This window comes from Salmo salar, chromosome ssa12 (assembly GCF_905237065.1).
Source record: "Salmo salar chromosome ssa12, Ssal_v3.1, whole genome shotgun sequence".
In the NCBI taxonomy this organism is placed as follows: domain Eukaryota; kingdom Metazoa; phylum Chordata; class Actinopteri; order Salmoniformes; family Salmonidae; genus Salmo; species Salmo salar.
This window is the reverse complement of record NC_059453.1, coordinates 56,833,345-56,847,607: the sequence shown is the minus strand read 5'-3', so window position 1 is coordinate 56,847,607 and position 14,263 is coordinate 56,833,345. Positions and strand designations below refer to the sequence as shown.

The following is a 14,263-nucleotide window of genomic DNA, read 5'->3' as shown; positions in this document are numbered from 1 at the left end:
TGAAAACCATAATCATCACCATACATGATATATCTGAGTCAGACAGAACTTAAAACCTTCTGGAAAAAGGACATTTTCATTTGACACAAAAAGGGGTGATCTGAATGGAACTCCTGAACGGTAACTTAATAATAATAATAATAATCTGGGGAAAAGGGAGGTTCATAGGGATCGGGGTCATTTCGATGACAGTTGGTACTATCATCTCTGATAGGGCAATCTGGGTGAAAGGGTGAAACAGTGGCCAGATCCGTCAGGTCATTTTAAGCTGACTTCTGTGGTCATGACCATCTGGTGGGGAGGGGATTCTGCAGTTTCACACAATCTCCTCACCAAGGTCGTCAGGCATGAGAACAGAGAATAATAGCAGAAGGAATCCAACCAGTACCAGGAGACATTGCAACACGAGAGTTCCAATGTTCCCAAAGGCTAGCTTTCACATATGCAAACAGATCCCAACCCCACTCGTTATCTCGCTTTGCCACAGTAGCAACCACCTGTCTGACAGTGGCAAATGACTCAGCAAAACCCATAGAGGAGTCTGGAATATAAGTACAGCATTCTTGACCAGCTACCGCACAGGTGCCTCCCTTAGATGCTAGGAGAATATCCAAAGCCAATCTATTCTGTAAGACCATAGTACGCATAGCCACAAGTTCAGCAGTTAATTATTCAATAGCAGTAGCATTGCCCATTCTTTGCTAGTTCTCTAATGGAATCAAGTGCAACTGTCAAGACATAATTAGGGATTAATGCAGAGAAAAAAACATTTTGCAGGACAAGATGCAATGGTCCTCCTTTACAAGTTGGAGAAAGGGTGATTTGGGAGTATTGGGATAGTGCGCACAGCAGGAACAACATAGGCAGCATAGCATGATCCTGACCAGTTTTTAGGCAGATAATAGTAGGCGTTCCCCTACATATACATAGTTCCACTTACTGAGGACATACACTACCATTCAAAAGTTCAAAAGTTTGGAGGAAATTGGCTCCAATTAAGCACCGTCCACAGGGCATGTTGTTCCAAAATGGAGTGATAGCCTTCTTTCTTCAAGATCCCTTTTACCCTGTACAAATCTTCAATTTTACCACCACCAAAGCACCCCCAGACCATCACATTGCCTCCACCATGATTGACAGATGGTGACAAGCACTCCTCCAGCATCTTTTAATTTTTTCTGCGTCTCACGAATGTTCTCCTTTGTGATCCGAACACCTCAAACTTAGATTTGTCTGTCCATAACACTTTTTTCCAATCTTCCTCTGTCCAGTATGTGTTTTTTGCCCATCTTAATCTTTTATTTTTATTGGCCAATCTGAAATATGTCTTTTTCTTTGCAACTCTGCCTAGAAGGCCAGCATCCCGGAGTCGCCTCTTCACTGTTGACGTTGAGACTAGTATTTTGCAGGTACTATTTAATAAAGCTGCCATTTGAGGACATGTGAGGCGTCTGTTTCTCAAACTAGACACTCTAATCTACTTGTCCTTTTGCTCAGTTGTGCGCCGGGGCCTCCCACTCCTCTTTCTATTCTGGTTAGAGCCAGTTTGCACTGTTCTGTGAAGGGAGTAGTACACAGCGTTGAACGAGATCTTCAGTTTCTTGGAAATTTCTCGCATGGAATAGCTTTCTTTTTTCAGAACAAGAATAGACTAACGAGTTTCAGAAGAAAGGTCTTTGTTTCCGGCCATTTTGAGCCTGTAATCGAACTCCCACACATGCTGATGCTCCAGCTACTCAACTAGTCTAAAGAAGGCCAGTTTTATTGCTTCTTTAATCAGGACAACAGTTTTCAGCTGTGCTAACATAATTGCAAAAGGGTTTTCTAATGATCAATTAGCCTTTTAAAATTATAAACTTGGATTAGCTAACACAACGTGCCATTGGTTGCTGATAATGGGCCTCTGTACGCCTATGTAGATATTCCATGAAAAAATCTGCCGTTTCCAGCTACAATAGTAATTTACAACATTAACAATGTCTACACTGTATTTCTGATCAATTTGATGTTATTTTAATGGACAAAAAATGTGCTTTTCTTTAAAAAACAAGGACATTTCTAAGGTACCCCAAATTTTTGAACGGTAGTATACGTTTAGCATACACACTGACATTCTTAAGTTGATAACGTTTTCCTAATGACATGTTAGGGTGGAATGTTTCTCAACAGGAAGGGCAGGGTTATGTTATTGTAGACAGAAAGGTTATACTTACAATGACTTTCCCCCAACTGGAGACCGGTTCCATTTGCTATATAACACATAACCTGGGGGAGAGTAGGCCAGGGTGATGGGTTGCTTGGGCAGAGAGGTGTGATTATTAAAATGTTCTCGTATAACACACCTGATCCTCCACCCAATCAAGCCTGGTTACCTGCTTTGGTCTACATCAATATTTCATAAGCACCGAGGGGTATAGCTCGTAATGGCATAGTCTCAGCACTGTCTAGTAACAATCCACAAACCCACAAACATTCTGTAGTACAGCAACATTACTAGCTAAATGTAAGAAAGTGTTTGACCTGGGGAAAACCCCATCATGTTCATGTCCTCTTTTTTTCCCTCTTCAGGTCTGTGGGGTCATCAGAGTCCAGGCAGGTTTCATGCGTACTCTTCTTGGCTTTACCCTGTGGAAGCTGGGCCTTGTTGGAGCGGAGAGGTCGGGGAGAGGTTACTAGCACTTTCACCTGCCTCGAAGTCTGCTACCACCCAGAGGATGCCCACAGCCACAATAGCTGCGAGTCCCAGGATGAGCAGAGTGCCCCTACTTTGTTGAAGGAGTAACATCTTCTTCCTGCTTTGCTACTTGCTTGCAGTGGGAGGCGTGGATCCAGGTGTCTTTTCCTAAGCACTTTACCGCTGTTGGGGTGGTGAGGGCGATCTGATGTGGTCCGTTCCACCTGGGTTTTAAAGGTTCTTTACCTCTATTGTGCCACCTGACCATTACCCAATCTCCAGACTGGAGATTGTGATGGGGACAGTCATCTGGGGGAGTCTGGGCAGCAGAGACCTGTGAGTGAACAGCTCGGATACAGTTAGTCAGAGAGCTATACAGTACTTCATCATAGTGTCATCCAACAGATGCAGATCTGGGATAGCACATGGAGGGGATGCTGGGGTTCTCATAGGCCTTGCCAAATCAATTTGCATATTTTACTAATGGGCCCCAGGGGACTGGTAGTCAAGACAAAGAAGTGTCTACTCGTTTTCCTGCATTGTGTTCTTGGCAAATCGGTGCATGTAGTACATTTTCTGCATGCACTGACCATTCACCTTTTGGACACATGACTCACACCGTGATACATGCTTCCAAGGTAACCCAACAGTGTCGGTGGCGAATCGTAAAACCCTCCCCATATGTAGCCAACAGAGTATGAAATTGATATAATTGGTTACAGTAATCAACCACTGATTAGAGTAGCTTGTTATTGGCTGGAGTATACAACAGGGCTTTTTCTCTCTCAACCCTGGGAGGAAACCCTCCCTAACCAGGGAGCTCAATGGATTCTTACAAACATTAAATTAGTTTCAGAAACCACCTGCAGGATGACATTTCTATGAGGGCATAGGAATGTGTAGGAATAGCTTTGCATTACTGCCCCCCAACATTTCTTCAGAAGGAAAAATAAATAAATAAACTAATCAGAATAACAAATAACATTTTAATTACAACCCTTGATAACGCATAAGGAAATCATTTTATCCCATAAGGGAATTGAAGGAAAAGTCAAATAGACTACAGACAGGATTTTCTCACACCACTCATGCAATATTGGTGAATAGCTCACCCGTCCCTCCCTTTGTGATTTCTTCAAAGTTCAGTGGCAGCGCCCTGTCTCTCTCCATCTCGCCTGTCCGAATCAGAATTAGAGCTATTGATGAATCACTTCAGAATTATCAACGTTTACATATTATATTTATAGGTAGCACCTAAACAGGCCAAATCATCATCATCTCCATATGCTGAAAGAGGAGGAGGAAAATCATAGGGACATTGTAATTTAAAGTGTTCCAGTGATTTAATGTATTTAAATTCTTGACGAAGGTTCTGATATCTTAGCGATTATATTTTTCGGCGGAAGCTACGCCAATCTTTGCCTGAGACTTTAATTCCCAAACCTTTTTAGACAGTCATGCAGTGCTTTTAACCTTATCTTTATCAAATGTTCCGTAAGGGGACCACTCTGAACTTCTCTGAGTACGTCTACCCTACTTACGTACGTCTACGTGTGGGTGCACAAGTAAAAAAAAAAAATTCACCTGGATCAGCACTTTCACTGGTGATTTTGGAGGGTTTATCTCCCATGATTTCTAATTGTCTTCTTACTCTTGTATTATTACACCAAATCTCTAGTAACCCATTATATACACACACAATTTGATCTTTCTTTATCTAACTACGTCTCTCAATCGACACAATTCTATCCGACCACTGGTCTATCACTTCCTCTATACTCAACCGGTTCTATTACCAACCAAACCAATTCCTACTACCTTATAGTCAAAACGATATATATATATATATATATATTCAATTGTAGGCCAACCAATTCCTACAGATACATAATTCAACTGTTTACTTTCTTGTAGGCTATCCAATTCCTGCTAATAATGTTAAAAACGTTATATTTTACCAACTTCATTAGACATAATCAATCCTTCTCACTTCCTTAACCCTCTGTGTGCAAATCGATTGTATATACAGTATATACTGACCCAACAGTTTTTATACTGACCCAACAGTTTTTATACTGACCCAACAGTATTCACCTGCAAGTGTAGAGAAACCAATCCCTATTTATATACTGATCCAACAGTATTCACGTGATGGTAGGAAAACCAATCCCTACTATTGAAGACACCCCTGTGCTCCCATTGGCCAATGTTATTCAGCCAGATTCATTATTATAGGGAAATAGTTCTGCCAAATTGAACCCCAAAATGTTGTGGATGAGGAGGACATGCGATCTTTCACTGTTAATGCTCGGCTGGAAAACAGCCAGCCCCTGAGAGATGTTTGAATGAGGTCTCTTACCTTTTTTTAAGTTGTAGCCAGAGGGATGTCTGGGTCCAAGTCGAGCGAAACAGATCAAAAAGTCAGGTTGCTCTCCCCCGTGTCACAGCACCAAATGTTGTGGAAAACTCCATCTAAAGGTTAGGCAGAGACTAATTTAAAGTACGATAGTGAATCTTTAATACAACAGCCGCAAGGCAGATCCCTCTCTAATCTCATTCAGGGAAGGAGCTCGAAGAGTAAATGGTTACCTTATATAGTGGAAGGTGATAAAGCAATGGTATTGTTTACACAAGTTATTTATAAACGCAACAGTTCCAGAACACAATGTGTTAGGGTGTAGACATACCAGAAGTCTATGAAATGCATAACGCCACGGTTCAACGCAGAACAGAGCAGAAACCTTGAGAAGTTACAACAGCTCACCCCAATAGGAATAGACCCAGAGCGTCCACTCCCCTCTCTGCAACTGTTGCCTTCCCGTACTTGTATACTCTTTTTACATTGCCGTGCCAATCTGAGCCGTGCCTTGCTGACTTGGATATTTTATTTTCACATTGTCCTTTACAGATTGGCTTCAGAAATGATGGTGGATTACGTAACCAGGCTACACCCCAGTACAGCTTGGCACAGTAGTTTGAAAAGTGTATTTGTCCAATTGGCAGCTGTTCCAGAATCTTGAACACGTATAAAACCAACACTCGGGGCTCAAAGCGATAGTGGAAATACTGAAGCGGCTCACAGGGGAATGCACTTTGGCTAGTCAGGGAGTGTTTTTGCTGATGAGTGACTGAATTTAATCCCATCTCATAATAACATACTGCAGAGCATCATGAGAGGTGCAATCTTTAATAATCTTTAATAATTTTTCTAATATACCCATGATTCGATTCTGAAAAGGCCTTGTGTTGACATGTCGAGACCCTAATTCTAAGTCTGTTATACGGTTCTGCTGATCTAGGCAGAATATTGAATATTATGTACATATACATAGATCATAGATTAGGCAACTTTACATTTTGTACATCCTTTGCATTTATGTCTTAGTAACCCCCTGCAAATCTCTAATGCATTAATCTTTTTCATACAAATTTTATTTCCACGCTTGAAAAAAGTTTCAAAAGTACTTTCATGGGGGTGATGGGAAAAAAACAAGCAAATGCAGATTTGACTTTAAAGGGAAAGACTAAAACAACCAAAAAGAACACAAGGCAAACACTTTGTCTAGACTAGATCAAGGAGGAACAGAGAAAAATGTTTAGTTTAAATCAATACCAGTAGACATGGGACTAACTCACTCATCCACTGAGAAAGGCTGCAGGCAGAGCAATCAATGTCAGAGTATGGCTCTGCTCTCACACATAAATCAAATCACATTTAATTGGTCACATACACATATTTAGCAGAGGTTATTGCGGGTATAGCAAAATGCTTGTGTTCCTAGCTCCAACAGTGCAGTAGTATCTAACAATTCACAGCAGTACACACAAATCTAAAAGTAAAAGAATGGAATTAAGAAATATATACTGCTCAAAAAAATAAAGGGAACACTTAAACAACACATCCTAGATCTGAATGAAAGAAATAATCTTATTAAATAATCTTCTCTTTACATAGTTGAATGTGCTGACAACAAAATCACACAAACATAATCAATGGAAATCCAAATTATCAACCCATGGAGGTCTGTATTTGGAGTCACACTCAAAATTAAAGTGGAAAACCACACTACAGGCTGATCCAACTTTGATGTAATGACCTTAAAACAAGTCAAAATGAGGCTCAGTAGTGTGTGTGGCCTCCACGTGCCTTTATGACCTCCCTACAATGCCTGGGCATGCTCCTGATGAGGTGGCGGATGGTCTCCTGAGGGATCTCCTCCCAGACCTGGACTAAAGCATCCGCCAACTCCTGGACAGTCTGTGGTGCAATGTGGCGTTGGTGGATGGAGCGAGACATGATGTCCCAGATGTGCTCAATTGGATTCAGGTCTGGGGAACGGGCGGGCCAGTTCATAGCATCAATGCCTTCCTCTTGCAGGAACTGCTGACACACTCCAGCCACATGAGGTCTAGCATTGTCTTGCATTAGGAGGAACCCAGGGCCAACCGCACCAGCATATGGTCTCACAAGGGGTCTGAGGATCTCATCTCGGCACCTAATGGCAGTCAGGCTACCTCTGGCGAGCACATGGAGGGCTGTGCGGCTCCCCAAAGAAATGCCACCCCACACCATGACTGACCCACCGCCAAACCGGTCATGCTGGAGGATGTTGCAGGCAGCAGAACGTTCTCCACGGTGTCTCCAGACTCTGTCACGTCTGTCACATGTGCTCAGTGTGAACCTGCTTCATCTGTGAAGAGCACAGGGCGCCAGTGGCGAATTTGACAATCTTGGTGTTCTCTGGCAAATGCCAAACGTCCTGCACGGTGTTGGGCTGTAAGCACAACCCCCACCTGTGGACGTCGGGCCCTCATACCACCCTCATGGAGTCTGTTTCTGACCGTTTGAGCAGACACATGCACATTTGTGGCCTGCTGGAGGTCATTTTGCAGGGCTCTGGCAGTGCTCCTCCTGCTCCTCCTTGCACAAAGGTGGAGGTAGCGGTCCTGCTGCTGGGTTGTTGCCCTCCTACAGCCTCCTCCACGTCTCCTGATGTACTGGCCTGTCTCCTGGTAGCGCCTCCATGCTCTGGAGACTACGCTGACAGACACAGCAAACCTTCTTGCCACAGCTCGCATTGATGTGCCATCCTGGATGAGCTGCACTACCTGAGCCACTTGTGTGGGTTGTAGACTCCGTCTCATGCTACCACTAGAGTGAAAGCACCGCCAGCATTCAAAAGTGACCAAAACATCAGCCAGGAAGCATAGGAACTGAGAAGTGGTCTGTGGTCCCCACCTGCAGAACCACTCCTTTATTGGGGGTGTCTTGCTAATTGCCTATAATTTCCACCTGTTGTCTATTCCATTTGCATAACAGCATGTGAAATGTATTGTCAATCAGTGTTGCTTCCTAAGTGGACAGTTTGATTTCACAGAAGTGTGATTGAGTTGGAGTTACATTGTGTTGTTTAAGTGTTCCCTTTATTTTTTTTGAGCAGTGTATAAATATTAGATTGAGCATTGTCGGAGTGGAATTGACTAAAATACAGTAGAATACAATACAGTATATACATATGAGATGAGTAAAGCAGTATATAAACATTATTAAAGTGACTAGTGTTCCATTAAAGTGGCCAGTGATTCCATGTCTATGTATATAGGGCAGCAGCCTCTAAGATGCAAGGTTGAGTAACCGGGTGCTAGCAGGCTAGTGATATCTATTTAACAGTCTGATGGCCTTGAGATAGAAGCTGTTTTTCAGTCTCTCGGTCCCAGCTTTGATGCACCTGTACTGACTTCGCCTTCTGGATGATAGCAGGGTGAACAGGCAGTGGCTCGGGTGGTTGATGTCCTTGATTATCTTTTTGGCCTTCCTGTGACATTGGGTGCTGTAGGTGTCCTGGAAGGCAGGTAGTTTGCCCCCGGTGATGCATTGGACAGACTGCACCACCCTCTGTAGAGCCCTGTGGTTGCGAGCGATGCAGTTGCCGTACTAGGCGGTGATACAGCCCGACATTATGCTCTCAATTGTACATCTGTAAAAGTTTGAAGGTTTTAGGGACCAAGCCAAATTTCTTCAGCCTCCTGAAGTTGAAGAGGCGCTGTTGCACCTTCTTCACCTCACTGTCTGTGTGGGTGGACCATTTCAGATCGTCAGTGATGTGTACGCCGAGGAATTTGAAGCTTTCCACCTTCTCCACTGCGGACCTGTCGATGTGGAAAGGGGTGTGCTCCCTCTGCTATTTCCTGAGGGCCACTATCAGCTCCTTTGTTTTGTTTGATGTTGAGTGAGAGGTTATTTTCCTGGCACCGCTCTCCCAGGGCCCTCACGTCCTCCCAGTAGGTGGTCTTGTCATTGTTGGTGTCACGACTTCCGCCAAAGTCTGCTCCTCTCCTTGGTTGGGCGGCATTCGGCGATCGACGTCACCGGCTTTCTAGCCATCGCCGCTCCATTTTTCATATGTCCATTTGTCTTGTCTTGTTCCATACACACCTGGTTTTCATTTCCCCAATCAATCTACTTGTATTTAACCCTCTGTGTCCCATTATGTATTTTGTGTGTAATTGTTTCGTGTTATTGTGGTGTTTTATTTTGCGCCTTACTTTTGTTATGTTCCGTGTTTTGAGCATATTTGATTTATGTAGTGCTCTCGTTTTTGGGAACAAAAATAAAAGTGCGCCTGTTAAACATTACTCTGCTCTCCTGCACCTGACTTCGCCTCTAGTACACCCCTTGACAGTTGGTAATCAGGCCTACTACTGTTGTGTCATCTGCAAACTTGTCGTGCGTGGCCATGCAGTCATGGGTGAACAGAGAGTACAGGAGGGGGCTGAGCACGCACCCTTGTGGAGCCCCTGTGTTTAGGATCAGTGAAGTGGAGGTTTTGTTTCCTACCTTCATCACATAGGGGCAGCCCATCAGGAAGTCCAGGACCCAGTTGCACAGGGCGGTCTTCAGACCCAGGGCCCTGAGCTTAATGAGTAGCTTGGAGGGTACTATGGTGTTGAATGCTGAGCTATAGTCAATGAACAGCATTCTTACATTGTATTTCCTCTTGTCCAGATGAGATAGGGCAGTGTACAGTGCGATGGCGAGTGCATCGTTTGTGGATCTATTGGGGCGGTAAGCAAATTGAAGTGGGTCTAGGGTGTCAGGTAAGGTTGAGGTGATATGATCCTTGACTAGTCTCTCAAAGCACTTCATGTTGACAGAATTGAGTGCTACGGGGCGATAGTCATTTAGTTCCATTACCTTTGCATTCTTGGTTACCGGAAACAATGGTGGACATCTTGAAGCAAGTGAGGACAGCAGACTGGGATAGGGAGAGATTGAATATGTCCGTAAACACTCCAGCCAGCTTATCTGCATGCTCTGAGGATGCGACTAGGGATTCCTTGCGAGGGTTAACACGCTTCAATGTCTTACTCACGTCGACCACCCATACTTTTTCACAACACAACTGATTGGCTCAAACGCATTAAGAAAGAAAGAAATTCCACAAAATAACTTTTATCAAGGCACACCTGTTAATTGAAATGCATTCCAGGTGACTACCTCATGAATCTGGTTGAGAGAATGCCAAGAGTGTGCAAAGCTGTCATCAAGGCAAAGAGTGGCTACTTTGAAGAATCTAAAATATATTTTGATCTGTTTAACAATTTTTGGGCTACTACATGAATCCATATGGGTTATTTCATCGTTTTAATGTCTTCACTATTATCCTACAATGTAGAAATAGTCAAAATAAAGAAAAACCCTTGAATGAGTAGGTGTGTCCAAACTTTTGACTGGTACTGTACGTCTCGTGTCTGAGCCGTTGAATTCCACTTTGTCTCTGTACTGATGTTTTGCCTGTTTGATTGTATAGCGGAGGGAATAACTACACTGTTTGTATTCGGCCATATTCCCAGTCCCCTTGCCATGGTTAAATGTTGTGGTTTGCGCTTTCAGTTTTGCGTGAATGCTGCCATCTATCCACGGTTTCTGGTATGGGTAGGTTTTAATAGTCACAGTGGGTACAACATCTCCTGTAAGCTTCCTGATGAACTCAGCCACCGTATCCGTGTATTCGTTAATGTTATTCTCAGAAGCTACCCAGAACATATCCCAGTCCGCGTGATCAAAACAACCTTGAAGCATGGATTCCGATTGGTCAGACCACCGTTGAATACACCTTAGCACGAATACTTCCTGTTTGAGTTTCTGACTATAGGAAGGGAGGAGCAAAATGGAGTCGTGATCAGATTTGCCAAAGGGAGGACGGGGGAGGGCCTTGTAGGCATTTCGAAAGGTTGAGTAGCAGTGGTCCAATGTTTTTCCAGAGCGAGTACTACAGTTAATGTGTTGGTAGAACTTCGGTAGCGTTTTCCTCAAATTTGCTTTCTTAAAATCCCCAGCTACAATAAATGCACCCTCAGGATATGTGGTTTCCAGTTTGCTTAAAGTCCAGTGTAGTTCTTTGCGGGCCTGTCATGTATCGGCTTGAGGGGGAATATACACGCCTGTGACTGTAACCGAAGAGAATTCTCTTGGGAGGTAATACAGTTGGCATTTGATTGTGAGGTATTCTAGGTCGGGTGAACAAAAGGACTTGAGTGTCTATATGTTATCACAATCACACCATGAGTAGTTCATCATGAAACATACATTTCTTCTTCCCGGAGAGTTCGTTACTCCTGTTTGTGTGATGTACTGAAAACCCAACTGGCTGTATGAACGGGGACAGTATATCCAGAGAGAGCCATGTTTCCGTGAAACAGAGTATGTTACAATCCCTGATGTCTCTCTGGAAGAAGATCCTCGCCCTGAGCTCGTCTACTTTATTATTCAGAGACTGAATTTTAGCGAGTAATATATTCGGAAGCAGTGGATGGTGTGTACGCCTCCTGAGTCGAACTAGAAGTTCACTCCGAATACCTCTTCTCTGCCGGCTGTGTTTTGGAGCAACCTCTGGAATAAGTTCAATTGCCCTGGGGGGTACGAACAAACGATCCAATTCGGGAAAGTCGTATTCCTGGTCGTAATGCTGGTGAGTTACCACCGCTCTGATATCCAAAAGTTCGGTCCGGCTGCATGTAAGAACACAAAACAAATGTATTGGCTAATAATGTAAGAAATAACACAAAAAAACATTAAATACTGCAAAGTTGCTTAGGAGCTAGAAGCAGAGCTGCCATATCTGTCAGCGTTATCTTAGAAATACACTTTAAGCTTAGAAATTGATAAGAAAGAACACAGCCCTCCCTTATTTTCAGGGAAATCAGCTTTAGGTTAAGAAGATGTTTCAAAGTAGTTGCCACCACAAACCTTGTAAGAAACACATTTGTTCCATTGGCAACCCTGCACATCTCAATGTAATGCTCAAATTGAAGTTCATTTAGAAATGTGCACACTCAAATTGAAGTGGATATAGTCGAAAGCAATCATCCCAATTTCGGCCCGGTTTCCCAAAAGCATCTCAAGGCTAAATGAACCTTTCGAACCTTTGTAGGAGCGTTGTTAAATCTCAGAGCTGTTTCCCCAAAACATCGTTATAACTTTGCACTTGAAAACACTCGTAATCGAATGCCTCATTCACATTAACCAGAAGCACTCCGTTACGTTGAGCCAGATGTCATTCATTTGAATGGGGACCATCCCCAACGGAATGAAAACGCAGCACCCCCTTGCCGTTGAAGGCTCTGTTGCGAGACAGACACCGCTTACTTAGAATTTTTCTAAACTCCGCGTGTTCTTCAGTCTGGCCGGAGTCCCGTCGAAGAAGTGGAAGTTACCAAACCACAGAACAAAATGAAAATGTGTGGTATTAGAGGATGTGTTTATGGGATAACTATGTTAATAGTATGGTAAAAAATAATAAACATTGGTTGTCATGCCAAATATACTTTCTGACTGTTGCCTCACGTTTTTTGTTTATTGTGATGGTAATGTTTGTTTTTGATGATAATTATTAGGTAGAGGTCGCTAAGTGGTATCTTCAACCTAGTCTAGCCTTGAGACACTTGAGACATGGATTGTGTATGTGTGCCATTCAGCGGGTGAATGAGCAAGTCAAAAGATTTAAGTGCCTTTGTGTCAAGAACTGCAACGCTGCTGAGTTTTTCATGCTCATGAGTTTCTCGTATCAAGAATGGTCTACCACCCAAAGGACATCCAGCCAACTTGACACAACTGTAGGAAGCATTGGAGTCAACATGGGCCTGCATACCTGTGGAATTAAATATTAGGAAGGTGTTTAATGTTTTGTATTTTGCAATCTCCCTAAAATAAATGCGTAGGTGGTAATATCTCCCTAGGAGCTGATTCGTTATCAGATGTGAAATAATTATAATGTTAAGGAAATATTTGAATGAAGAAAGGTGATCCAAGACCTGTGCTCCCTTTCTTTCGATCCTGTCAGTATAGATGCACTTAGCGACTGCTCTCACTGCGGGCCATTTTGGGAAATGCATGTTACATCTTCGGCCATTGTAAGAAAGATGCATTGTTAAAACACTCATAAACCTAAGTTCCCTTCCATCGCTATTAGGAAATCGGGCCCTGGTTTTAATCAGTTAAGTGTCCTCGGTGCAGTACTGTGACATTTAACAAGTTACCAATAGGTGGAGCAAGTCAGTTGAGTGTTATTTAATACATATCTTCTGATTCATTTAGGTGTCTTCAAACACAGGGATGCTAAATGTTGCATGGAGAATCTGGAGACTCAAATATTCAGAGCTGTCGAGTTGGAATTCTCTCATCTGGCATCCATGCTCGAGTTTCCGCTGACTTCCTTTGAAAAATAATAAATGATATTGGGAAGCTTGTTTTGGGCCGGGTATATTAGGAGAAATCACTGAGAGAGTTGTGTATGTTTAGTGAGGACCTCATGCTGGGCCTGTATCGTATTCTAATGATGCTGCTTGCCTCAATCAGTATCAAGCCATCGCTGGAGAGGAATGAAAGTTAATTCTGAGCCTTACTCTGCTGCCCTCTCTCTGTCACCATCTCGCTCACTCTTTTTTGTCTAACACTGCAGAGCACAATCCATCCTTTCCCACATTAAATTAGCTTTTTCCCTCCCAGAGTTTACACTCTGTCTCCCATTGTCATGCACAATGCTCCCTAATTATCCCCAGCATTGTGTCCAACAAAAAAAGTACTTGTGAAGGTATTCATAGCTATGAAACAGGGGAATATTGGAGAAAACAGGAACAGAAACAACAAAGTTAATGGCATGAAAGGATGTCCTCGACATAAACATTGCCTGTGGAGACCGGGGCGAGAGTGGGCTGTGGTCTCCTTTGTTCCAACATCTTCCACAAATAGCAGAGGCCACCTCATGGTTTAATCAAACGTTTGTTTTCTAATGTGTAAATAAGCAATACTATAATAAGATCTAGCCCATCTTCTGGATATTTATCTTCCTCAGTAGCTAATTAAGTGAGGGGTAATTAACGAGGGGCTATGCATTCTATGGGAAATAATTAACGATGTGGAAGGTTTGTTCCACGACGCGCTAGCAGAGTGGAACTTAACTTCCACGGAGTTGCATTATTTTCCAGAGTATGCATAGAGCCTCGAGTTGATTGTCCCTCTTATACCATGGCTATCACTTAACACATTTGCCACTAGAAATGTGTTCATTTGGCATTCTAAATGTGTTC

General features: G+C 43.1%; 2 long non-coding RNA genes across 4 annotated transcripts in view; one reads left to right on the top strand and one right to left on the bottom strand.

Moving 5' to 3' along the window:
• The window catches only part of LOC106565333 (uncharacterized), a 35,487-nt gene extending 32,795 nt beyond the window's left edge, over positions 1 to 2,692 (top strand). For both annotated transcript variants that reach the window (XR_001319657.2, XR_001319656.2), the window contains exon 3: positions 2,569 to 2,692. This is a non-coding gene — a long non-coding RNA (uncharacterized lncRNA). The remainder of the gene's footprint in view (positions 1 to 2,568) is intronic.
• On the bottom strand, positions 2,560 to 5,618 carry LOC123725522 (uncharacterized). 2 transcript variants are annotated; one of them, XR_006758028.1, is made up of 3 exons: positions 5,362 to 5,618; positions 5,034 to 5,146; positions 2,560 to 3,849 (listed from the first exon to the last, which is right to left on the bottom strand). It is a non-coding gene; the product is annotated as an uncharacterized lncRNA (long non-coding RNA). The 2 variants fall into 2 exon arrangements; XR_006758027.1 differs by having other exon boundaries at positions 2,560 to 5,146.
• Between the last annotated feature and the right edge of the window lie 8,645 nt (positions 5,619 to 14,263).